Source organism: Chiloscyllium plagiosum, unplaced genomic scaffold (genome assembly GCF_037043375.1).
Source record: "Chiloscyllium plagiosum isolate Xiang-an unplaced genomic scaffold, Cpla_swu_hap1 HiC_scaffold_15, whole genome shotgun sequence".
NCBI classification, from domain to species: Eukaryota; Metazoa; Chordata; class Chondrichthyes; order Orectolobiformes; family Hemiscylliidae; genus Chiloscyllium; species Chiloscyllium plagiosum.
Genome location: NW_028270153.1, coordinates 19,607,859 through 19,631,598, shown reverse-complemented (window position 1 = coordinate 19,631,598; position 23,740 = coordinate 19,607,859). Strand labels below are relative to the sequence as shown.

The 23,740-nt window shown below is 39.0% G+C and overlaps 1 protein-coding gene across 11 annotated transcripts in view; it reads left to right on the top strand.

The window, feature by feature from the left end:
* The window catches only part of LOC122560234 (nuclear receptor coactivator 3-like), a 264,759-nt gene that overhangs the window by 179,713 nt on the left and 61,306 nt on the right, over positions 1-23,740 (top strand). For all 11 annotated transcript variants that reach the window (XM_087994788.1, XM_087994779.1, XM_087994783.1 and 8 more), the window contains one exon: positions 2,325-2,400. The gene's annotated coding sequence lies outside the window, so the exon portion shown is untranslated. The remainder of the gene's footprint in view (positions 1-2,324; positions 2,401-23,740) is intronic.

Below are 23,740 nucleotides of genomic sequence, written 5' to 3'. Positions count from 1 at the left end.
ACTGTGGTTTTTTTTGATAGGTGAGAAAGCAATCGAGATTTTGACTAGAACTTTCCTTTTGTTTTGTTTGAAAATAGGTATGATGAGCCTATATATGAATTTGAATTGGGTTTTATTTTCATACGTATGCAAGATACATGAGTACTGTGAAAAATGTACAAAGTTGCCATTTCCAGCACTATCTTAGTTACAAAGATGCCTAGGTTCAAACTCTTGGGTATAAATTAGAAAAAAAGAAATAAAGGTAGAAGTTCAGAATTACACTCCTTCTAAAGTAAAGAAAGAGAGGGGAGAAACAAAGTAGACAGAGCAGACGAGTCCGTGCTGGACTTGACCTCAACTCTGGGGATCCGTGCTGGGCATCACCTCGAGGACTGTTTCTTGTGGCAAGTACAATATTCCTACTTGCTCATCGTCTTTGTTTTTCAGAAGCTCATATATATATTATGACTCACTGGGGTAATGTTCCAGAAATTGAACCCCACTATTCCCTCAATCATCACCAATCTGAAAATTTGATTAAACCATTAAATTGCCTAGTTTTTAACCTAACTCTTTCAGGTTAAGAGAATATACATACTATTTTCTTGTCACCTAACAAGATGAACAGTTTTCAACTATTGGCAAAACATGAATTGTTAAGTTATAACTCTATAACTTAATCTAACCCCCTTTTAAAATCCGTTCACAATCTCACACATATATTGAGATAAACGAGAGACAAATATTATCAGTGAGAAAGGGAGCATGTCATTGATATGCAATACTGCGACTAGTTCATTTTTCAGTTGTCAATGAATTGTTTTTTCTTGAGTTCCTTTTAATTCTTTAATGCGGACACAAAGTTATGGATACACCGATTCTCTATGTTGCATTCATCACTTGAAAATTTGCATTGTCAATGTCTCTGAAGGTATTTTTTCTCCCCTTTTTCAACAAGGGAATTTGCAGAGACTTTTACAGGAAAATGGTGGATGAGAACAATTACCAGAAGATTTTGTTGCTCCTCCACAAAGAAGGGCGACAGAGGGATTTGGATGCTTTATCTTTGCAGGCCAGATGCTTCTTCACTACTGTGCACATTATAGGGCTGTAACCATTTGTCCAAGGGCCAGTCAAGTGTTTGATACTACAGTCAGAACTGTACAGATCAGTACAGAAAAATGGTCAGTAGCAAAACCAATCAAAAGACTTCGTAATTTGTGTGTACACATGGATTTGCATAATCTAGCATTCTCCCCTTCTGCTTTAATAAGACAACACTGTAAATACAACTGACACTAAGATCCGATAACTCAATTTTAAAACTGTGACAGATTATTCCACAGTTTCCTTGGTTTAAAGCAGTATCTTTTCCTTTTAGTTTGCAGCCAAAAAGTTAAGGTGTTTATATAAAACCTATGATATACATTTACTGCTCGACTATCTCTCATTTATCCCAAATGAATTACTGTAAAAGCATTAATATGTTTCGTTGAGTGATTGTTCTTGAAACTGTTCTTCCTCCCATCCAATTGAAGCTGTCAACTCACTTTCTGTAGACCTGCCAAACAAAAAGGTGCATAAGTTCACAATGATTTATGATCACTTGGCTGAAAAATTACTTTACAGTAGAAATGTTTTAAGCTTTTAACTAATCTCTTGCATTGATGAAGAAATAATTGTTGCAAAAGTTAAGATTGAAGGTCTTTTTAAAAACGTGCATGAGTAAAATCTTCAAATTTTCTCCTAACTTTGAGAGAACATGTATTAGTGCTTCCATTGAAATCAGGCGATCGTCAAATGTAGCACTGTTGTTACTGTATCAGTGTGTGTAAACGAGATCAAATTTAAATATCTGGTTTCAAGGGTTCCTTTTATATGGGATTAAATGCATTGAATTCCAAGTGAAGTCTTTCATTCTCAAATTAAACCGAAATGAAAATCTTTATCTTCAGTTTGTTATCTTTTCAGTATTTGCAGGATTTCACAGCGATTAGTAGGAATAATAGCCAACAATGTAATGTATTCCTCAGTGGTGATGTTAATTAGAAGAACACCACCTCTTTGTAACAAAAATAGATCATTCAGTGAGGAGGAGCAAGTTGGAGCATGGACGGCCATGGTATTAAGCTGATTCATAAGCTGTTACAAATAGTAGGAGTGAAGATGGTGGATTGAACTCTTATTTCAATTCTTCGTTCAAATACTTCTGTTGAGATTGTGTTTCCTTCAGTATTTTGAAAAACACGTAAATGTTGTTGCACCACATGTACTGATAACAAGCTTATTGGTAATTTTGGCTCAATTTTGCACTGAAAAGTTTAATTTCTCTTGTTTTCCAGATATGACACATGATGATTGATTGCACTATTACAAGAAATTGCAGGATCATCCAGGTGTTTACAGATTGAAGCTGAGGTAATTTGTGACTAATACTTCTGATATTTGGGGGGAATGTTCCTTGCTGGCGAGCAACTGAAAATGATGAGATTTCCTTAACAATCAGAAGGTCTCCTTCACACGTTTTGGAGACATAAATAGTGTTTCTTTAAAACAAAATAAAGAACTGTGGATGACAGAAGTCTGCAATAAAACAGAAATTGCTAGTCAAACTCGGCACATCTGGCAGAATCTGTGGGGAGAAAGCAGAGTTAACATTGCAAGGTCAGTGACCCTTCGTCAGAACTGACTTGCTGAATTATGCCAGCATTTTCAATTTTTGTTAACATTTCCTTTTAACAGTTAATTCGTATAAAATTATCTGAATTCTAGTTATCATACTTGTCAAGTTTATCACATGCAGCCTAAATGCTTTTTAAAATAATAATTAGGTTTATTTGTACCATTCACCTAGTGCTTTTTTTTTGTAATTTGATTGGAACTGATATACAGTTTTGCCTTGCAAAACAATGGCTCAAATTAGGAGCTTTTGCTGGTTCAAGATGGATGAATTACATACTGAGAAGACCAAAACTATTTTCTTTGGTTCCCACCACAACGCTATTTGCTATCTACTTCCTTTTCTGTTGAATGGCCAAGGCTGAACCAAACTGTTTGCAAAGATAGTATCCACTTTGACTCTCCATCATAAAAATTACCCACTGTTGTCTGCATAATATCACCCAACTCATGTTAATGTTTTAAATTTTTTTTTGTGAGATGTTAGCATTGTTGGTGTAGCTGATATTTGTTTCTCCTTGGGAAGGACTTGATCTGCATTTGTCTTAACCAGTGACAATTGTAAAATAATGGTTCCAAGATTTGTGGCTTTTGAGCAGAACTTGCAGATAATGGTTCCTTTGTGACGTAAACTGTGATTTACATATGTATTTTAATATTGTTTTATTGGAAGTTTGAGTTTTGCCTTTTCAGTTAATAACCTGTGGATTTTGTGTTTGAAGCTAATGATGGATTGCAAATATTCCCGTAGCCATGGTGATTTGTTTTAAATCAATTTTCAAAGCCTAGCTTTAGAGTGAATGGGTTTTTGTGTACCACTTCTGAATGTTTGTTAACCTTACATTCTTTTGTGACCCAACAAAGTAAATAAAGAAGCCTCAACATTTACTAGAGACTTATGGAACTTGATTTTTTTAAACCTAAAGGAAGTACTCATTCTTTTAGAGAGGGAGACAATTTGGTTTCAGTTTGGCTTTGAGTTTTGAGCAGTCCTGTGAAGTTCTTTTGAGGATGGCTGCATAGACCAGTTTCCTGAGAAAGGAAGGATTTAATGCATTAGGTTATCTTAGAGTAAAGAGTTAGTGTTAATCTCAGAGCAGAAGTGTTGGGAGAAAACATTTTAAGAGCATATTTAAAGCTGAGTGCATTTGAAGTTGGGTACTCCAGGAAGAGGTTATCTGCAGTTCCAGTCTAAGTTGAAGTCACAAATGACTTAAACCTGCCAAGATGTTAATCATAAGGACTTTGGTGTGCGTACAGTTTAAGTGGTATTTTACATCCTATATATACCAGGAGTGTGATTTGTGGACTATAAAAGCTCATCAATTTATGATTGGATCATTATGGGTTCATACTTGTACTGTGTGTTTAAAAATCTTTAAATTTATTAGTTGGTAGCTTGGTTTATTCGATTTTATTTTTATTTCTTCTGATAATAAACTTCTATTGTTCCAGCAATTGTAGAGCTTTGAGTGCTTATGTTTCAGGAAGAGACCATTTTGTTAAAACTAAACCAAATCAAAATATGATCTATCAAGTCAGGTTTCCATCATGGATCTGACCTGTCCAGTAATAATATCACGAGATCATAACACCCCGCTTCTGCTTCAGTAAAAAGATGCAGAGGTTATGCTGCAGTTATACAAAACCTTGGCTCGATCCCACTTCGAGTATTGTGAGCAGATCTAGGGCACCGTACGTTGGAAAGAATCTGTTGGACTTGGAGGAAGTACAATATAGGTTTACAAGAGTATTACCAGGACTTCAAGAGTTACATTAAGAGGAGAGATTATACAAAATTAGGCCTGTTTTCTCTAGAATCCAGAAGGTTAAGGAGTGATCTGATTTAAGTCTTAAAAATATTAACAGATAAAGACCAATAAAGAAACCATTTCCACAGGTTGGAGATTCTTGAACTGGGGTGAGGGGGGAATAGGGGATATAGTCTGCGAATCAGACCCACTCCATTCAGGAGAGATGTTAAGAAGCACTTCTACACACAGAGTAGCAGATGTTTGGAACTCTCTTCCACAAATGGTAGTGGAAGCTGGAAAAGTTGTTTCTTTTAAATCTGAGATGGATTAAATTTTTACTAAGCAAAGGTATTAATGGATATGTGCCAAAGGCAGGTATATGGACTTAGGCCACAGATCAGGCATGACTTCATTGAATGGCAGAACAGGCTTGAGAAGCTGAATGGCCTCCTCCTAGGCACAATATCTTTTGTATATGAGACACAGTACTGCTACAGTCTGCTGATTTGTGGAGGAAGTGAATGTGAAAATGGTGAATAAGACCACAAAATGTAGGAGCAGCTTTGGGCCATTTGGACCATTTGAGACTGCTCCATCATTCAGTGAGATCTTGGTTGATCTGATTATCCTCACCTCCTAATCCTGAGTTCTGTTATTGATTAACATTTATCTCAGCCTTGAATATACTCATGGACGCAACACTGACAGCTGTAAAGAATTCCACAGACGCACGGCCACTGAAAAGAAATTCTCCTTATCTCTGTTATAAGTGGGTGACTACATACTGTGAAATTATGCCCTCTGATCCTAGACACTGCCACAAGGTGAAACAATCTCTCTGCATTTAACCTGTCAAGCCCCCTAAGAATCTTTGTTTCAATACAAAGTATCCTCTCATTTTAAACTGCAGTGAGTAAAGGACCAATCTATTCAACCTCTCCTCACAAGACAGTCCCTCCCATACTAGAATCGACCAAATGAACCTTTTCTTGACTGCCTGCAATGCTAGTATATAGCTGCTTCGATTAATATGTCTATATCCTTCTGTAGATTCTTTGTTTCATCCTTGCCACTTGTTTTCCCACTTATTTTTGTGTTATTTTAAACTTGGCAATAGTCCATTCACTTCTCTCATCTAAGCCATTAATATATATTGTAAATAATTGTGACCCTGTACCAATATCTTTTGCACTCCACTCGTTAGTACAGCACAGGAACAGGCTTTGTGGCACACAAGCCTGCTCCAACACACAACATCTTGATAAACCAAACATCTTTTGCCTGTACATGGTCTGTAATCCCTGCCTATTCATATATCCATCAAGATGTCTCTTAGATGTTGCTTTTGTATCTGCTACTAGCACATCCTCTGTCAGCACATTCCAGGTACTGATCACTGTCTGTGTTTCAAAAAAAACAACTAGCCTCTCCAGAATAGAGTAATAGCATCCCTACAGTTTGGAAGCAGGCTACTTGGCTCATCGAGTCCGCACAAATTGTTGGAAGAGCATTCCATCCAGACTCTCTCCCTGTAATCCTGCATTTTCCATGGCTAATCCAGCAAGCCTGCACATCTCTGGACACTATGGGCCATTTAGCATGGCCACTCCACCAAACCTGCATATCTTTGAACAATGGGAAGAAACCAGAGTACCCCTGGAAACCCACACAGACATGGGGAAAATGTGCAAACTTCCACACCGACAGTCATCTGAGGCTCAAATCAAACCTGGGTCACTGGCCTGTGAGGCAGCAGTGCTAACTACTAAGCCATCGTGCCACCCTTATCTCCTTTGAACTTTCCTCCTTTTACCTTACATCTATGTCCACTTGCAATTGACATTTCTACCGTGGAAAGAAGACTCCGACTTTCCGTTCTATCCATGCCTCTCAGAACTTTGTAAACTTCTATTAGGTCATTCCTCAGTCTCCAACGTACACGTGAACATAAACCAAGTTTTTCCAATCTCTCTTCATAGCTAATCCATTCCAAAACAAGCAACCATCCATAGACCTTTTCTGTACCCTTTTCAAAGCCTCCACATACTTTTGGTTGTGTGGTGACCAGGACTACACAATATTCCAGATGTGGCTTAACTAAAGTTCTGTATAGCTATGTAGGGCAAATGCCCTCTTTTATCCTGACTCTGTCATCTGTTAGTAAGTCAATCCTCTATCCATGCTAATTTACTATCCCGATACCATGGGCTCTTATTAGGGCTCTACTATTTTGGAAATCTGAATAGATTACATTTATTGGTTCCCCTTTATCTATCCTGCTTGTTACCTCCTCAAAGAATTCTACTACTTTTTTGAGGCATGAGTTCTCTTTCATCAAACTATGTTGACCTTACTTGATTAAATTATGTAATTCAAAATGCTCTCACATTACACCCTTTAGAATAGACGCTAGCATTTTCCCACTAATGTGTCTTAAGCTCATTGGCCCCATAGTTCCCTATTTGTTTTTTTGATCTGTCTCTGTTTTTGCACAAAGATACTACATTAGCAATTTTCCAGTCCTCTGGGGCTTTTCCAGAACTTAGAGATTCTTGGAAGGTTATTTCTAACACATCCACTATGTTACTAGCTACTTCCTTTAAAATGGTTGAATGCAATCCAGTCAAGTTTCTGATCAGTGATATCCCCGATGTTGATGTTGTAGAATTTGGTGATGGAAGTAGCCTATCAGGCTTGGTGGTTAGATTCTTTTACTGGCCATGATCATTTCATGCCATTTGCGATTTTTCAGTCCAAGACTGAACATGACTGATTCGGCATCTAATGAGTTTGGGAAGGTGCTGAAGTTTGCAATTATCTGTGAATGTTCCCACTTCTGACGTTATGCTGAGGGAAAGTCATTGATTAACTGGCTGAAGTTGGCTAGGCCTTTGGACTTGACTCCAAAAAGCACCTGCAGTGAAGGCCTCGGCTGCGATTAATGACCTCCAACAGCCATGACCATCTTCCTTTTGTACTAGAGTCATAGAGTCATAAAAATGTACAGCACGGAAACAGACCCTTCAGTCTAACTTGTCCATGTCAACCAGATATCCCAACCCAATCTAGTCCCACCTACCAGCACCTGGCCCATATCCCTCCAAACCCTTCCTATTCATTTACCCATCCCGATGCCTTTTAAATGTTGCAGTTGTACTAGCCTCCACCACTTCCTTTGGCAGCTCATTTCATACCTGTACCACTCTCTGCATGGAAAATGTTGCCCCTCAGGTCTCTTTTATATCTTTCCCCCCTCACCGTAAACCTATGCCCTCTCATTCTGGACTTCCCCAACCCGGGGAAAAGACTTTGTTTATTTATCCTATCTGTGCCCCTCATGATTTTATAAACCTCTATAAGGTCATCCCTCAGTCTCCGATGCTCCAGGGAAAACAGCCCCAGCCTATTCAACCTCTCCTATAGCTCAAATCCTCCAACATGGCATCAGTGGAGAGTTTCCTTCAGTTTTCTTTAGACTTCTTGGTGCTGTACTTAGTCAAATCCTGTGCTGGTGTCAGTTCAGTCACACTCACCTGACCTGTGGAATTCTGTTTGTCTGTTTGGATGTAGACTGCAATGAAGTTTGGATGAGAGTAGTCTTCAGAGAGCAGAACTCCAACTTATTGTTGTGAGCAAGTTATTGCTTTGTAACTGTTGCTTCATAGCATTGTTGATGTCAACTTCCATTACTCTACTGACGACCAGGATTGATGATGAGCAGCAGTTGGTGGATTCAGTTTGTCTTTTTTTAGGCACTAGAAAATCTATTCTGCATTATTGAATAGATGTCAGTGTTATAGTTGTCCTGGAACAGCTTGCCCAGGGATGCTTAAAGTTCTGGAGCCCAATCTTCAGTACGACTGCTAGGATATTGCCAGGGTCCTTCGCTTTACTGTACTTTTAGTGTTGCTTAATTTGGTATGGAGTGAATCGAATTGTCCGAAAACTGGTATCTGTGATTAGATTACATTATAGTGTGGAAACAGGCCCTTCGGCCCAACAAGTCCACATCGACCTGCCGAAGCGCAACCCACCCATACCCCTACATTTACCCCTATACCTAACATTACGGGCAATTTAGCATGGCCAATTCACCTGACCTGCACATCTTTGGACTGTGGGAGGAAACCGGAGCACCCGGAGGAAACCCACGCAGACACTGGGAGAACGTGCAAACTCCACACAGTCAGTCGCCTGAGGCGGGAATTGAATCACCCACGGTGGCACGGTGATGTTGAGGATGTCAGGTGGTAGACCAAATGCATTATCCAAATGACACATCTGGGTGAAGATGGTACAACTGCTTTAGCCTTTGCTTTGTTAATAATGTGCTGGACTCTTTCCATTACCATGATGGGAATATTTGTGGAATCTTCCTTCCAGCTAGTTGTTTAATTGTCCATTACCATAATTGCATGTGGCAGGAGTATGAAGCTCAAATCTGATCCATTGTTTGTTTGTTTATATTTATCCTTATGCTGCTCCTGTTGTTTTCAACGCATGTCGTCTTGTAACGTGGCTTTACATGTTGATGCCTCACTTTTAGGTCTGCCTGGTGCTGTCCTGCACCTATTGACTGTTGGTGGTATTGATACTAAATCCTAAGTTTTTTTTATTGTTGTTGAATGCCATGCTGTTGTTGGTGCAGCTCATTTTGATTTGGTCTGAACCTATTCTATTTACAACAGTTCTGTTTACAGTCACCACGTTCAGCTGTATCCTCAGTGAGGAAGTGGAGCCTTGTCTCCACAGGACTGTGAAATGGCTGCTCGTATTTAGTACTGTTGTGGAAAGATGCTTCTGCAATGGGCCAATTAGTGACGATGAGATCAAGCAGGCTTTTTCTGTCTTCTTGGTTCCCTCCTCACCTACTGTAGGCTAAATCTAGCAGGTATCTCTTTCAGGACTTGACCAGCACAGTTGATAGCGCTACTGATGTTCAATTCTGGGTGGTAAGTATTGAAGATCCCCCTCTATATATTCTGTGCCTTTACCCTCAATGCTGCTTCCAAATTGCATTAATTGATTTTTTGATTTGATACCATGAGACTTGAATCAGTAATGGGGGCTCCCAATGCCACTCCCTTCTGACTCTCTGTCACTGTGCCACCACCTCTGGTAAATCTGTCCTCCCTGCTAATCATGGCATATCCATTGATGGTCTTGGGCAGGTTTTGGAATGTTGGCCGTGAGATAGAATTTGCTGATTATGATGGTCATGCTGTTTCTTAAGCACATCTTCTGTTGTTTGAAAGGAGGATTTCACAAGGTCAATTGGCCAGTGTGTGGTGTTTCAAATCCAAAGTTGATATTGCATGGCGTGTCCAGTATAACCTTCTGCATTTGAGGGATTTAGCACAATTGAGTGACTTGCTAGATTACTTCATGAGAGTAAGAGTCAGCCAAGTTGCTGAGAGTCTGGAATCACTTGTAGGTTAAACTAGGAAAGAATGTCACATTTTTCTCCCTAAAAACGTTAATTAATTAGCTGATGTTTAAGCTGCTGAAGTTCTCCATTCATGCTATTGTGACCTCCAGTTCAAACTTTATACCAGGGACCATTTTGCAGTCCTTCAATGTCTGGGGTGGCACGGTGGCTCAGTGGTTAGCACTGCTGCCTCACAGCACCAGGGTCCCAGGTTCAATTCCAGCCATGGGCAGCTGTCTGTGTGGAGTTTACACATTCTCCCTGTGTCTGCATGGGTTTTCTCTGGGTGCTCCGGTTTCCTCCTACAGTCCAAAGATGTGCAGGTTAGGTGAATTGGCCATACTAAATTGCCCATGGTGCTAGGTGCTAGTCAGAGGGAAATGGGTCTGGGTGGGTTACTCTTCGGAGGGTCGGTGTAGACTGGTTGGGCCAAATGGCCTGTTTCTGCACTGTAGTAAATTAATCTATAAATTTAACTTTGGTTAAAAGTCTGATAATCTGCTCTACATCAAATCCTGTTAAACTCTGTGCATAATAACCTCTATTGTGTGGCTTGACTACCAACTCCTTGATTTAAATAAAAATCTTTTGCTCAAATCTTTCATGATCTTTCTCTTGGTATACTTCCTCAAGCTTTAAACAAACTGTTTCTGTCAGTTCTGTCAACTTAGGCAATCTAATTTCTTCTGCTCATCCCATTCACTGTTTCATTCTTATCCTCTGGAACAACCATGTGGGATGAACCTCTCCACCCCTCTTTTATGCTTAAAGATTCTCCTTAAAATATATCTCACTAATCGAGCTTTTAATTACCCACTGTATTAATTTTGTTATTTTGTTCAGGGTAAGTTTTTCTGATTTATGCTTTGTTGAAGTATGTTTTCCTGAGTTCAAAGGGATAACACAAATGTAAATTACAAAGAAAACATTTTGTTGATGGTTGTTAGTTTGTTTGGGCATTGTACAGTTTAGTAACAATCCCTGTGAAACAGTGAAAATATAAAACTATTGAGTTAGATTCTGTTATTCAATTTGATGGCTAATATTTCTCTCAGTCCATCTATGTTTTTAATGGCAAAATTGAAACAGTGCTATGCATTGGCAAAACATACATTTTAATTTCATAATCTGGCTTTGTATGTGCTTTAAAATAATACGGTTTTATACTTTAGAGTGTCAAATCTTTATGGATATGCATATTTGTTGACAAAATTGCTATTCAGCTTTATTATGTAAATGAATTCCCTACATCCCTTGGCTGTTTTTATTTATGAACAGGGAAATAGAGTTCAAGTTACTGTGTGGAACATAGATAAAACAGTCAATGATATCCAAAGCCTGTGAAAACTTTTAGATATGCCAGTATTTTTTAAATATGTTGAGAACCTGTCATGCTTCCAAAAACTACAGGAAAGTGAGTTTCCAAAGGCTTGAAAATCTGAATTGCAGGCCGTGTGTACAGTTCACCATTTGTTTCCATTTGCAGTACCAAAAAAATTCAAAAAGGTTGCGGTAGAACCTGTATTTGAAAGTAAATTCTCCTCTGAGAAATGGTGGTTTTTTTCTCATATTCTAAAGAGTGTTTGTATAAATGTTTAAGGATTGTACACACTGAAGCAAGTAATTCATTCATTCTATTCCCTGAAGAAAATGAAACTGTAGAATACAGAAACCCTGAAGTTTCTTTAATGGAATATTATGTAACTGTTCAATGAATCTTCAATTCTGTGGTTGAAATCTTATACAGTGACCACTCGTCAATACAGAATATTACTAAAAAAATGTTGATGTTTCCCCACAATTCTCTCTTTCAGGAAATGGTGCCACATGCTTGAAAAAGATTATTTAGTAGAAAAGAATAAATTAAATTTATGTATATGTTGCATGATATTGTGAGAAATTTATTAAATTTTAGGATTATTGAGTACTGGGATTCCATGTGCTTTTACATGAAATCTGGAACTGAGTGTGCTTGATTTAATTTATTTTCTTCTTTACTTGTGAATTTATCTTTTGGATTTCTTAAACATTGAAAATAATTATGTGACCAATAATAATACTGTTAAGAAAACAGTATTGAGGGGGTTGTTGATGATAACCCCATGCCCTCTAACCAAAGCTCCCCAAGCCTAGCTATATTTCACTCCATTCAAAATGCAACAATGTCAGGAGGACCTTATGAGACAGTAGGTCATCTTGTTCTCATTCCCCTATTCTCCAAACCCCATCATAATTTTCTTTGTCCTATCTCCTTTTCCTTCCTCCTTCTGTATCGAGTCACGACTTGATGATTTCAGTCTCCTTAGAGTTCACTACTTTCTTGCATTTTCCAGAAGTCTCTGTTTTCTCTCGGTGGATTAAGGCACATGGTGGTAGGGAAAATCAAAAGTGTTGGCTTTGGCTTTCTATGGAGTTCTGGAGCAGTAGACAGTTTCCAGTGTGAATATCTAATCAGATTCTGGTAACACCCTCAATGCAAGTTAATGAAAATATTCCCAGTGACTCTGTGTATGTTACCTCTTTCTTGACCCCCAGAGAACCATATTTGGCTCTTGCCTCTTTCTCGGTCAGTTATGAAGTCTTCCAAGTATACAATTATCATATCGGTCTTCTCTTCACCACCTTTCTCGACCTCAATATTCTGACAGCACAGAGAAAATATAATCTGACTTCTAATTTAAAATGAGGTGTAATTTCCTCTGGTTTGGCATTGGGAAGACAAATGATTGTCATCTTCAGTCTCTGCCACAAAATTGATAAACTTAATGCTGTCTCCAACCCCTTCATGACTGCTGTCTTTGGCTGAATTAGACTGTTTGCACCTTTTTGATATCCTATACAAATTTCACCCGTATATTCTATCCATCTCAATTGCAAAGACTGTTTTCTGGGATCTTTGCATTACCACCCTTTCACCTTATTTTAATCTACTTGCCCTTGGGGTGTAGCTTTGCTCACTGAGCTGTAGGTTTGATATCCAGACGTTTCATTACCTGGCTAGGTAACATCATTTGTGGCGACCTCCAAGTGAAGCGAAGCTGTTGTCTCCTTTCTATTTATATGTTTGTCCTGGATGGGGTTCCTGGGGTTTGTGGTGATGTCATTTCCTGTTCGTTTTCTGAGGGGTTGATAGATGGTATCTAGATCTATGTGTTTGTTTATGGCGTTGTGATTGGAGTGCCAGGCCTCTCGGAATCCTCTGGCATATCTTTGCTTAACCTGTCCCAGGATAGATGTGTTGTCCCAGTCGAATTGGTGGTTTTTTTCATCCGTGTGTAAGGCTACAAGGGAGAGAGGGTCGTGTCTTTTTGTGGCTAGCTGGTGTCCGTGTATCCTGGTGGCTAACTTTTTTCCTGTTTGTTTTACGTAGTGTTTGTGGCAGTCCTTGCATGGAATTTTGTAGATGACGTTGGTTTTGTCCATGGGTTGTACTGGGTCTTTTAAGTTTGTTAGTTTTTGTTTGAGAGTGTTGGTGGATTTGTGTGCTACTAGGATTCCGAGGGGTCTTAGTAGTCTGGCTGTCATTTCTGAAACTTCTTTGATGTATGGTAAGGTGGTTAGGGTTTCTGGCTGTTTGGTCTGCTTGTCGTGGTTTGTTCTTGAGGAATCTGTGGACTGTATTTTTTGAGTATCCGTTCTTTTTGAGTACGTTGTATAGGTGGTTCTCTGTTTTCTGAAGTTCGTCTGTGCTGCAGTGTGTGGTGGCTCATAGGAATAGTGTTCTGATACAGCTTCGTTTGTGTGTGTTGGGATGGTTGCTGGTGTAGTTAAGTATTTGGTCAGTGTTTGTCGGTTTTCTGTATACGCAGGTTTGTAGTTCTCTGTTGTCCTTTCTTTCGACTGTGATATCCAGGAATGTGAGTTTGCAATTGGTTACCAGACTCCTAAAATCAGCTCTCTTTATTTCCTTTGGTGTATCTTAAAATACTGAATTTCTGATTTTCAATGTGGAATGTAATACTCAAAACCAGACCTCAGGGTCATTGCTGCTGTGCCACAAGAACCCAAAATTATTTCTGATCAACCTGTTCAGACATGCTGTGGCATGCCTCCAAGGCAGGTGGGCCTTCAATACAGACCTTCTGGCCCAGAGGTAGTGGGCCTTTTGCTGTGTCACAAGACCCTCAAGTTAGTTTTAATCAAGCTTTAAGGACATGCTGTGGCACTTCCACAGTAGATAGGATTTGAACTTTGACTTTCTGGTTCATTTGTAGCACCATAAGAGCCCCTGGTGGTATCTCCTTTTATATGTTCTCGAGTGAAGCCCAAATTAATGCCTTCCACCTGCATATGATTAAACACAGTTGTTAAAAATCTGGCATCTACTGATGTCCTTCAGGGTAGGAAATCTGCCATCCTCACCTGGTCTGGCTTACATGTGAATCAAAACCCACAGCAATGTGGTTGACTCTCAGTTACCTTCTGAAGCGGCCCAGCAAGCCATTCAGTTCAAAAGCAGCTTTGGATGGGCAATTAATGCTGGCCAGTCAGTGATGCCCATGTCCCAAGAAGGAATTTAAAAAAAAAACACAAGATTGATCACCTGCTTTGTTCTGTTATCAGTATACAATGAATTAATTATTTTTAGTTGTTTGTCATTGTTCCTTGAAATGTTTTACATTATATTAATCATTAAATTGAAATGCATTGTGATCAGTCATGTGTTTATCATTACTGTCATCTTTGATCTTTCATTCCATAGCCACTGACGATGATCTAAAATATACTGTGTGATATACTTAAAGAACAGTTTGGGTTATCACATAAAGTTATGTGTGGTACTCCATTGCTTAATTTTCATTTGCTACTATATTGTACATTGACTGGCTATTGATACAGGTGAGACAACTTACCATTTCCAATCTGTCATAGATAAATTCAAAAATGGTATATGTCTGTCAGTTTCTAGGTGTCACACTTCATAGTGGGTGCAAAGCAATCTTTAAAAATCTGTTGCCTGATAATTACAACAAATTTCTCATTAATATTAGTTACAATTTACAGCTATAATTATTTGGAGTTTTGTAGGGGATCCTTGATAAATGATGTGAAGAAGACAGCCTATATAAACTCCACACTGCAGCTTGTATTTTGCAACCAGGGAGCAATTATAATTTGAATAAACAACCATCTTGTACCCTTTTACAATGTATGAATTGAGAGCAATAGTGGAGAGTTACAGGAGCTGGTTGCTTACATGTGCATTTTACAGATGAACAGCAAATTACTTTTGAGCACAGCAAGCCACGAAGGTAAAAACTACCTTATGACAACATAGTTTTTGCTAACGTGTGTTGTAAAGTCAAAATTTCGGTGCTGAGGCCCCTGCTACAAAATTCTGTGGCTTAACGTCTGATACTGGGATCACTTTCACACACTGAGCCAGACTGACTTCTATTTGATCTTCGGCTGCACTACCTGTTTATCACAAAGGCAACTAAATTTGTCTGATACATGCAGTTATTATCTCCACACTCAACTATTCCAATGCTCCTCTGATTGGCTTCCCATTTTCATGAAGTTAAGCTCATCCAATACTACGCTGCATGCATCCTAATACTAGATTCCATTCACCATAACTTCCGTGTTCACTCATCTGAATTGACTTTGAGTTCACCAATACCCAGATTTTAACATTGTCATCTTTGTATTCAAAACCCTCCATGGCTTTAATCTGCTCTACCTCTGTAATCCCCTCTAGTGCTACTACAACCTTCACAGGAACTTGGAGATTCTTTCATTCTGACCTTTTGTGCATATTCTGCTTATTTAGACTGTCTTTTGGTAGCCATGTCTTCATTCCTTTCAGTCATAAGTTTTAAAATTCCCTCCCTAGTCCCTTTTCACCTCATCACTGCTCTTTATATTCCAAAATGTATATTAAAACCCTGCTTCCTCAGTTAACTTTTGATGTCAATTTCTGTTTGGTAATGCTGCTGTGAAGCACTTTGGGAGATATTCTGCCTTTAAGGCGATTGTTATTACTTTTTAAATAGTTATCATCTTTGCCAGTGTGTATAGTTTTATCCACAGTTTAAAAGAATAACTACTTTTCAGTATGGAATTAAGTTATTGACATTCCTTGCAATGTGCTTTAATACAAGCTCCAAGTAACCTCTGCTTGCAACATATTAGTATTTAAATAATTCTTATTTGGGTTTGGGAAAAATTAGCACCGCAGTAATTATGATTTTGATACAGTTTGTTAATGCAGCAGTATTAATTAGTGGATTGTATGAGGAACCTGTAGTTATTTTTCTAAGCTATGCAGCTAACCTACATCTGCTGTATTTACTGTTGGGGTTTCTAATGTAAGGATCAATAATTAAGGATCCATGACCTTATTTTTTATAATTGGCTTTGGAATTAAAATATTAAATCTGAATTGCAGTTATTAATGTTCAGTTAATTAGATGTCTAATAAGCAGAAAATAATATCCTAATGGTCAAATTAAAACATTATGGTTGTTAAGCTAAGATATTCCAACTAGAAATTCTGTTGGGGATTGGATACACGTGTATTCAATCTTGTCTCACCTATGAAAACTCAATTTGTGAAGAGAGAGATTGATTTGTCAAAAGTTTATTTTTAAATTGCATTTTATAGCTAGGCAATGCAGGGTCAATATCAAACATTGGAAGACTGGTCTTCACATCTTGCTGTCAGCTGACTATTATATATGGGAGTTAGAAAATAGCTACAGGAATAGGCATTTGGCCCTTCAAGCCTGCACCACCATTCAATATGATCATGGCTGATATGCAATCTCATTATCCCATTCTTGTCATCTCCCTATACCCCTTGATCCCTTCAACTGCAGGGGCCACGTCCAGCTTCATCTAACGAACTGCCCCCGACAGCTTCCTGTGGGAGAGAATTCTACAGATTCACAACTCTTGAGTGGCGAAATTCTTCCCATTTCAGTCCTGAATGACACAACCTTCATTCTTTGACTATGACCTCTAGTTCTGGACTTCCCCAACATCACGAACATTCTTCCCATATCTAGCTTGTCCAGTCCCATCAGGATTTCATATGTTTCAATGAGATCATTTTCCCCTCTACCCCCACCCCAACCCCACCTTCTAAATTCCAGTGAATACAAGCCCAGTCAATCCAGTCTGTCTTCATATGTCAGTCTTGCCATCTCAGGAATCAATCTGCTGAACCTTTGCTAGACTCCATCAGTACAAGAATATCCTTCCTCAGATGAGGAAACCAAAACTGCACACGATACTTAAGATGTGGCCTCACCAAGTCCCTATATAACTGCAACATCCTTACTCTGATACTCAAATCCTCTCGCTATAAAGGCCTACATGCCATTAGTTTTCCTCACAACCTGCTGCACCTGCATGGCACTCTTCAGCGAGCAACTGTTCTACTATGACACCCAGGTTTGGTTGCACCTCACCTTTTCCTAAAGGCCGCCTTCCTGTTTTTGCGACCAAAGTGGATGACCTCCTATTTATCCACATTATATTGCATTTTCCAAGTATTTGCCCAATCAGCAACCTGTCCAAGTCACCCTGCAGCCTCTTAGCATCCTCCTCACAGCACACACTGCCGTCAAGTTTAGTGTCATCTGTAAATCTGGAGATATTGCTTTCAATCCCTTCATCCAAATTGTTAATGTGTATTGTGAACAGCTGGGGTCCCTGTACTCAACCCTGCAGCACTCCATTCATCACTGCCTGCCACTCTGAAAAGGATCAGTTTATCCCAGTTCTCTGCTTCCTGTCTGCCAAATTGTTCTTTATCCATGTCAATATGTTACCTCCGATATCATGAGATTGATTTTCCTTACTAATTTATTTTGTGGAACCTTGTCAAAAGCCTTTTGAAAGTCCAGATACACAACATCTATGATTCACCCTTGTCCACTCTACTGGTCGCATCCTCAAAATTTCAGAATATTTGTCAAGCATGATTTCCCTTTGTGAATCCATGCTAACGAGGGCCAATTCTGTCACCACTTTCCAAATGCTCAGCTATTACATCTTTAATAATTGACTCCAGCATTATTCCCACCACCAATGTCGGGCTAACCAGTGTATAATTCCTCGTTTTCTCTGTCCCTCCTTTTTTAAAAAGTGGGGTTACATTAGATACCCTCCAGCCCTTTGGATCTCTTCTAGATTCTGCAGACTGCTGGAAAATGATCAGCAATCCATCTGCTATTTCTAGGATGACTTCCTTGAGTACTCTGCAGAGCATCAGGCCCTTGGGGACTTATCGGGTTTTAATCTCATCAATTTCCCCAATACCATTTCCTGACTAATAAGGATTTCCTTCAGTTCCTCCTTATGCTTGACCCTCTGTCTCCTAGCATTTCATGAAGGTTATTTGTGTCCACCTTGGTGAAGACAGATCCAAAGTACTTGTTCAACTGGTCTGCCATCTCTTTGTCTATTGTGAATTCAACTGATTCTAACTGCAATGGACCTTTGCCTTCACCAGTCTTTTTCTCTTCACACAGCTTTTGCCATCAATTCTTATGCTTTCCGCAAGTTTGTGGGCGGCACGGTGGCACAGTGGTTAGCACTGCTGCCTCACAGCGCCTGAGACCCGGGTTCAATTCCTGCCTCAGGCGACTGACTGTGTGGAGTTTGCACGTTCTCCCCATGTCTGCGTGGGTTTCCTCCGGGTGCTCCGGTTTCCTCCCACAGTCACAAAAGATGTGCAGGGTCAGGTGAATTGGCCATGCTAAATTGCCCGTAGTGTTAGGTAAGGGGTAAATGTAGGGGTATGGGTGGGTTTCGCTTCGGCGGGTCGGTGTGGACTTGTTGGGCCGAAGGGCCTGTTTCCACACTGTAATGTAATGTAATCTAATCTAATCTAAAAAAATCTTTACTTACATATTCTATTTTCCCTTTCTGAATTAAACCCTTTGTCCTCCTCTGAATTTTAAATTTCTCCCAGTCTTCAGGTTTGCTGCTTTTTTTGGCCAACTTATACGCATTCTCTTTGCCTTTAACACTATCCCTGATTTCCCTTGTTAGCTATGGTTGAGGCACCTTTCCTGATTTATGCCAGGTAGGGATGTGCAATTGTTGATCCATGTGTTCTGTAAATGTCTGCCATTGCCTATCCGCCATCAACCCCTTATCCTAGCCAATGCTTGCGACGTTAATCCTCATATGAAAGGATGTCTTATCATCAAGACATTTGTTTGCACTAGTGTTGTCTGAACTTGGCATATCACTAATGTAGCACTAAATGTGAGAAAGCTAATGTAGAATCAACCTTAATAGGGATAATTAACTCACTAAATCTATGAATGGAATTTGTGAAACTTTATATTTTGAGAAGATGATATCAACTTATTGCCAAAATTACTTTCATTAGATGTTTTCGTTTCAACCATCAAGTGTAGTCTTCAGATCTTCAGTCATCATGGGCACAAACCTTTGATCGTGCCTGTTTTGAACTAGCAGCAGGAAATTGAACAAGACAGGAACATGATAGCTTGTTAAATTATTTCCTTCCAGAGCACACTACTTGGTCTTCTCTCCAAAAAATCTTCGTTAATTGGGAGGTTGGAATCCCATGTGGGGATTATGGGGGAACCTGTATCCTTGCATTGCATTGCATAGTGATTTTAAGCACCAACATGCTGCCTTGGAATATCTTAAAAATTACAGTGCTAGGTTCACAAGGGAGTTGATCTCATGACAGCTTAAATGGAGTAGGCAGCATGATCAACAGAACAAAAATGGACAGTGTGTCCATAGCAGCTGCATTTCCTAAACTGCTTACTAAATCGGAAGGAGGGAGGCATCTTTAGAAGACAGTCTGTGATTTAAACCCTGTTAACTCTTACCTGTTGAATAAGTAGTAACAGCATATAGTTTGCATTGTTTGTTATTATGACTATTTTTAACTATTTCCTGAACAAATATCATTGTGTAATGAACATAACTATTTTGAGTAATTTATTATGAGAGGGATCATTTTTTATTAAGTGGCCTTGATATTTGATTTTATAGTACATCAGTTGTTTGTGTATTCTTTCAATTTTGATTTTGGGAGCAGGTATTCTGTAAAGGTTCATTTGTGAAGGTTCATATTTTATATCTTGATCAAACTGCCTAACTGGAATAATATGTACTCTAAAAGAGATTATCCAGAAAAAAGGTAGGCTAGTCCAAGTGCAGTTTTATAAAGATACCACTTTAAAAGTTTGACAATTGAGAGCAGTTGTAGGTTAGTGAGCAGAGAGATGTTAGGTAAATAAGATTTGGGACAAAATAGGATATAGACAGAGAAGTTTTGACGTTGAGGCTGGTTGGATCAGAGGTGAAAAGGTGTGAATTACAGTTTCTATGTTGGAGGGCACTGAGGTAGGAAATGATCTAGAGATGGGAATGGTGTTACTGGTAATGAATGGATGTACAGCAGCTCACATGAAAAGGACACTAAAATCACAATTTTCGTAAAGAAAATGTGAAATAATGCAAGTGCTGGAAGTTTGAAGGACAACCACAAAATACTGGATGCACTAAGCTGGTTAGGCAAAATCTGTGGAGAGAGCAGGTAAATTTGAGATGAGGAGCTGAATTGCTCTGGCATAACCCAAACTGAGTACCAGTGAGCAGATTTTTGAGCAGTGGCACTTTATAGGATGGCTGATGACCCAGCCCTCACCTTGGTTGAGAGCAGACTGAAGGGGCAGTAATTGGCTGGTTGGATTTGTGGGGTGGGATGTACCTGGTAAATTTTCCACATTGCCCAGTAGATGCCAGTTTTGTAGCTGTCTAGGAACAACTTGACTAAGGCACTACTGGTTCTGGCACAAAAGTCTTGAGTGCTATTGTCAGTACGTTATCAGGCCCAATAGTCTTTGCAGTCTTCAGTTCCAGGTCATTTCTTTATACCAGTACAGTTGTATGTGACAGATAAGTTGATGAGGAAATGGTCAAATAGTTCCCTGACGACCTACCAGAGACTTGGTGTAGCAGCTATTATCTTTCGAACGTCACCATTTTGGTCAGTAAAGGTGATACCAAACCATTTTTGGTGATGAGCAGGGAAGTACCCTATCAGAGAATGTTTTATTGTCTTACTGCCATTCATGTTGACCCTGTCTTGGGTGCTCTTGCCACTCAAATGATATTTGACATGAAGAAGCACTGATTCATCAGCGATGGGGGTGGGGGGGAGGGGGAGCAATGGATGGTAATCAGCAGAAAATTTCCTTGTCCATGTTTGACCTGATGCCATGAGATTTCTTTGGATCCAAGTCAATGTTGAAGGCTCCCACTTGACATAATCTCACTGTGCTGCCACTGTGGTGATTCTGTCCTGCTGGTAGGACTTTACATTTCTTTACACTTCATGTGTAAAATATGTTCTCATTCCAGGTCTCTTTCAAAGTCTCACTTTTGTGTGTGTGTCCAAAATGGTTGTGATGACCTTCTGAGTTGATTAGGCTACCGTAATCCTCCAAATAAAGGAACAGCAAAAACTAATTTAGTACATAACTTTACTGGGGCTTTCCAAAGGGGAATATGATTGACATGAGTTTTTACATTGATTAGACCAAGGAAAATTTAACTACCATCATCTCCCAATGAAGAATAATTTTCTTTGTGACAGTTTCTTAGCAGTGCATTAAATTGCTTTACTGCACTTGGACCAAAAAAATCCAAAATTATTGAAGTGCGGAAAGTTGGGAAAAGAGTGCACCATTTGCTTCTCCCAATTTCCATCTCTTTTCAATCAAGTTGTGGCAAAAAAATGGAGCAAACTTGAAATCATCTTCCAAATGGCCATGGAGAAAGATTAAGAAGGTGGAGGAAATCTGTGACAAAACCTGGGGTTGTACAGCGCTGTTGCTGTTCCTGTTAACAGGTGTTGATAATTGGACATTTTTTTTAAACTGGGCTGTGCTTCATTGTGGCCTAGCTAACTGAGTACAGTAATCTTTGGCAGCTGATTTAGAAACAGTACATGGAAAGTTACAATTTGGCCAAAAGTACACAATAAGTGTTGTCTGACTAAAGTGTGACTACTTTACATGTGATCAACAATATTAAACTTCTCATTTAATGTAAAAAATTGTGATTTTAGTGATGTAAAAAAAGAGTCAACACCGCAACTTGGTCCAATCTGACAACTATTTTAACTAATATTTACAAAAGTAATCGCTTTAAAGTCAGTTGCTTCATCCTCAAATTTATGTAAATAAGACAAATCAAAGGTCCAAGCACTGACCTCTGTAATACTCAATATTATAACAATTCTCGTGGCCTGACAGTATATGCCTTCCCCTGTTTCCTTTTTATTTAATCAGAGTTTCTACTAAGTCACATTTGAAATGACCATGCAGTCTTTGATTTAGGCCTTTATTTCAGTTTCCAGAAACACTCTTAAATAACTACATCATAGCCTCTTCCAACATCTATTACCTGTAATGTTTTCAAAGAAATTAAGGTCAGTTGAACAAGAACTTTTACTCTTAACTTTGTGCTGTTACTTATTAAGCTAATATTATGCAAGCACCCTGGTTACTTATTAAACCATTGCAACATCAATAGATCTCCAATGTACACCATCATACGCTTTGCATTATTTTACCCAGATATTATACAAATTTAGTTGGGTCATATTGAAATGATCTAATATTGAATATCTGATTGTCACATAAGATTAACCCAGTTTGCATTTAAGTTAATTACTGCACTAAACATTTCCTTTTTAGAAACACCATTTTTTAAATTTAGGTTTATAGGTTAATAATCATGAAATAGAAAATCAAATTTGGGTATGGCACCAAACAGACTGAGCAATTATTTTAAACTGTCTGTGCGAATTGAAGTTCTTTTGTTTTGAGTTGTTTTACTTCATTGAATCTAACAGTTCTGCAGGGAAAAAGAAACTTCAATTTCCGCTCCTTCTTAACAGGAAGTAGTGCTTAATCAAGCAGCAAACAGAAGAAAAAAACAACTGTTTTTAGCAACTAGGAATAACTACTCTTAACTAGTCAACAGTAGTCAGAATTAATTTAAAACCAATCTGGTTGATGCTGTACTTATTGTTTGTAGGAATTGCAGATGTTTTTACAACTTTTCTAAAATGTATTTTAAACACTTTTAAAGAATTTTTCAAATGAATTTTTGAAAATTCAGTGCTGCTGAAGACTGTGTCAAAGCTGCTGATATTGATTTATTGACCTTCATGGTTTCTGGAAAGAATGGTAGATTATGTACAAGTATAGGTTTCTTAAAGCCAAATTCTACTTCAGCAGTCCTGTTTAGAACATAGAACATAGAAAAATACAGTGCAGTACAGGCCCTTTGGCCCTCGATATTGCGCCGATCCAAGCCCACCTAACCTACACTAGCCCACTATCCTCCATATGCCTATCCAATGCCTGTTTAAATGCCCATAAAGAGGGAGAGTCCACCACTGCTACTGGCAGGGCATTCCATGAACTCACGACTCGCTGAATAAAGAATCTACCCCTAACATCTGTCCTATACCTACCACCTCTTAATTTAAAGCTATGCCCCCTCGTAATAGCTGACTCCATACGTGGACAAAGGTTCTCATGGTCAACCCTAACTAAACCCCTAATCATCTTGTACACCTCTATCAAGTCACCCCTAAATCTTCTTTTCACCAATGAAAACAGGCCCAAGTGCCTCAGCCTTTCCTCATACGATCTTCCTACCATACCAGGCAACATCCTGGTAAACCTCCTCTGCACCCGTTCCAGTGCCTCCACATTCTTCCGATAGTATGGCGACTAAAACTGTACACAATACTCCAGATGCGGCCGCACCAGAGTCTTATACAACTGCAACATGACCTCAGGGCTCCGGAACTCAATTCCTTGACCAATAAAAGCCAGTACGCCATATGCCTTCTTCACCGCACTATTTACCTGGGTGG